Genomic DNA, 4,380 nt, shown 5'->3' on the forward strand with positions numbered 1-4,380 from the left:
GTTTCAAAATCAAATTTGAAATCGAATCATTTCAAGAAAACATTAGTTTATTGTAATTATCGCATTTATTTAAATTTAGCTACAAAATAAATAGGAAATTCATATTTTTACCATTTCAAAAAAATTTAAAATAATTTCTTGAAACCTTAATCGTATTCGTGTTTATTGTAAAAACATATGAAGTTAAATCCCAAAAATAACACACATATAAAATAATAAAGTCCATTCCATAGTCCGTTTGTAAACAATGCAAAAATCAATAGAGTTTATAAAATGGAGTTTAAAATACTTTTGTATAAAATTTGATGACAGTGCTCTAATTGCTGAGTCCGAGCCCTAACGTCACGAGTTATCTGAAAAGATGAGAAACTAAAGAATGAGCTACGAAGCTCAATATGGTCTTAACACAGAGATAGGTAAGTATATAAATAGTGCATAACAAATTATCAATCTAATGGTAAATTTTCAGTAAATATTCAATATGCATGGTCAACGGTATAATTTCCTACCCATCTATCCGCGACACTCCGTAGTAAGAGTTTTGTAACACCCTAAAATAGGGTCTAGGAGTTTTAAGGGTATTTTAGAGATTTTAACCTTAAGAGTGTTTAGAATTTTGTGACATAGTTTATTGGTAATGTTTTCGATTATGGTCATGGTTTATTGGTAATGTTTTCGATTATGGTCATGGTTTATTGGTAATGTTTTCGATTATGGTTTTTAGAAAATCAAATCAATTTTTGAAAAACTATTTTGGAAACCTTTAATTTTGAAAATATGACTGATTTGTAAAAGGGTCAAGACTTAGAGTTTTAAGAGGCAATTAGACTAGATTTTAAAATCCAACCTAAAACCCCCATTTATAGTTTTATTTTCACGATTAGTCTTCTCCTCCTCTCATACTTGTGCCGTCCATAGCTCTCCCAACTTTTTCAATTGGTTTTGAATTCTAAATCCTAATTCCTTTTGATTTCTATTATCTTTTAAGTTATAAATCTCCATAGAAGTTAAGAAAAACACTCATAAATGCCATTGATTTCTCCATTGTCAAGCTTGTGAGTTTTTCGAGTTTTTGATCAAATGTTCAGTTTTTCATCAACTAAGGTAACGGCTCATCCTCCCATTAGTTTTAAATTCTATTTAGTCTTTAAAACCAATTTTTTAGCCATTAAATTGCATGTTTTGAATAAAAGTTGAAAATTAGCTCGTTAATGATGAATTTTAGGATTTTGAGTAAAAACGTGGTTTCAAAGTGTTTTTCAATTAGTTTTGACATGATTAAGAGGTTTCTAAACTTACTTTAACGTTTTGTTAAATATTTCTTGAGTTTTAATGAATTTTTGGAAAATAGCCATGAACATGTTGAAAAAGTTGATACCATGATTTGAGTAGTTTTGTGTATTTAAAGGTTGGGAATTAGTTGTTGAGGAATAATTAGATGAATAAAACTCATTTTAGGTGAAAAGATTAAGTGTAGATCGAGATATTTGGATTTCAAGTTGGTTATGTTAAAGGTTTCGGCTACATAAGAACATAGCTTTGGCTTATGTTTTTGATTACTTGTGGTGAGTTCTTAGTTGATTTTTTAATGTATGTATTGTTGTGTGAATTATTGTGTTGAAGCTTTGGATTTGTTAGGACCTTCTACGAGTAAAGATAAAGACAAGGAAAAGCTAGTTTGACCTTTCGGCTTTTCAGCGAAAGTGTAATTGGTGAGTGTTTGGAATAGTTGTTTGTACACATGATTCAATGCCTTAGTTGGGAATTTAGTAGTAGCGTAAACCCCTACTCTAGATTTCGAGTGTATGCTTTCTCATACCTATGCTATCTTGTAAACAATGTGCTTATGTATTTGTGAATATGTGAATTGAGATGAGATGCTATAACATATGATATATGGTTATGATAACTGTTTTAAAGGTGCAAATGCATACATGTTATGTCTATGTTAAATGTTAGTGACAGTGTTCTGCTAAAGATGCAAATATGCAGTGATAGTGCACGGATAATCAGTAAGTGATATGTGTTTGATTTAAGATATTTTGGTCTTATGATCTTGAAACCGTTGGATATAGTTGGCATGCCATAGGATTGTGAGTACTAACCTATACGTTCATTGATTTATGGTGTTGAGGCCCTAGGACATGTTGGAGGGATAAGAGAATTTGAGCTAAGCTCCATTGAACGGGACTTGTGAGGGACAATAAGGAGAGCGTTAGCTTTATGCTTCACTTTTGGGACATGTTTGACTCTACGAGTCTATGTGGTGTGTTGGAGATCTATGTATCCGATGAGTGATGATAGAGCTCACTTTTATGTTTCATAACTCAAGTGCCAAATTATCTTAAATTGTGAATATGTGTGTATTGTGATATGTGTTTATATGACATGTGACCATTATGCAATTTATCTCTAAACATGTTTTTGAGTATTGTGATATATGCTTAAATGTTCTGTGGTTATATGAGTATTGTGATATATGCTTAAATGTTTTGTGATTATATAAGTATTGTGATAGATGCTTAAATGTTTTGTGACTATATATGTAATGTGATATATACTTAAAAGTGAATATGTTTACCATCTAAAAGAACTAGTAATAATGCATGAGTAAGTATAATATGACACTAGAGTTGAAACTGTTGAGGTTATGTTATATGGTTGTTTCATTAATGCTTGATAAATTGTTTGTATTGTGGTTAGTTTGAGCATTCATTGAGCTTGTTAATCTCATTCACTCCTTTCTTAAAACCCTTGCAGAGTAGTTAAGTGTCGGTGTGGTTTCTGAAGGGTGATCCAAGTAAGACGTTAGCTTTATTTTGTAGGTGTTATTAATTCGTTTATGTTTTAGGGAAATAAAGGCAATGTAGTAGAATTTTTGCTGGTATTTTCCATGATATTTTGGATGTTTCCATAGCTTATTGGTTTTTAGGATTTAAAGATTTGAATTGTAATAGGTTGATTATTGCTCAGACTTATTCTCGATGTTTGAAACCGTTATTACTATCGTTTAATGCTTATTTGATGATGATATGATAACATGATGTATTGGTACAAGTTGGAATGACTTATATGCTTAAAAATGTGGTATTTTTTATGGTCTGAGGCAAAGGTATCGATAATTGGATTTTAAAAACGATACCTCTGTGTTTTGAGACGTGCAGGGAAGTCAGTATGAAGATTTGGTATCGATACCTTTGCTCAAGTATCGATACTCAGGGTAAATATATCGATACTCTATGTAAGGTATCGATAACTTTCGACATAATGATTTTTGTGCGAGAAACAGAATGCAAGTTTGGTATCGATTTTCTGGTGGTATTGATACCATTTAAAAAAATTATCGATACCTTTGTCCTAGTATCTATACCTATGTGATTGTCTTGGAAATTTTGCTAAGTGATCCTAATGCAAGTTTAATTATTATTATAAGTTTATTTAAAGTATGTTTGGCATGTTTTAATGATGTTTGATATATGTTTGACTAAAAAATTATAATATCACTGATAAAGAGGATAATTTCTTAATAATGTGACAATTTACTATGAGTATGACATGAGACAATAGTGTGACATCCTGATATTCGGGCTTGGTGACCTGGCCGAGTATAAGGTGTTACGAGTTCCCCAGAACTCATCTATCCGAACACACCAAAATAATATTTTATTAATGAATCGCTAATAAATTTGTAGATGAATTGCTAGTAGATATGCGGATAAACCGCAGTAAAACTTCCTCCTTTAATACAAGCATGTCATATTGTATTGCATGGGGTGAGACGATTGAAAGGAGGAAATATTCGTAGTTTAATGACCTGCAAAAACTAGTTGTTCATCCACAACCTATTGGCATTTTATCTACAAACTTTTTAATTGAAAATACTGGTGGTTCATCCACAATTTTTACTGGCAGTTTATCTACAAATTACTGGTGGTTCATTAGCAAAACAAATTGTTGGGATGGAAGAGTTTTAGGGAACTCTTATAATAGAATGTAGCGGAGTGTGGGTAGGAAATTTCTTGTTATACTTGCATTGCATTGACATCCAAAAACATGCTTAAATGAACTGTTGAATTCTGATTTGCAATATGAATGTGATTGTTCAAAGAACTATTATTATGTATGCTTCATCTATTGTTTTGCACTAATTACTTGTGATTGGACACACACTGAGCTTTTTAAGCTCACCCTTTTCATTTCCATCTTTACAAATAACCCACAAGTTTAGGACGCGGCCTCAACAATCGGAAGGCTCGACTCAGTTTATTTTTATAAAAGTATTTTAGGCTTACTATTTATAATTTTTTGTTAGTTGGAAACTATATTGTTTTATTTGAACTGTGGCATGTGATTTTTAATTTGGGATTTATTTGGCATGCA

Source organism: Gossypium raimondii, chromosome 11 (assembly GCF_025698545.1).
Source record: "Gossypium raimondii isolate GPD5lz chromosome 11, ASM2569854v1, whole genome shotgun sequence".
In the NCBI taxonomy this organism is placed as follows: Eukaryota; Viridiplantae; Streptophyta; class Magnoliopsida; order Malvales; family Malvaceae; genus Gossypium; species Gossypium raimondii.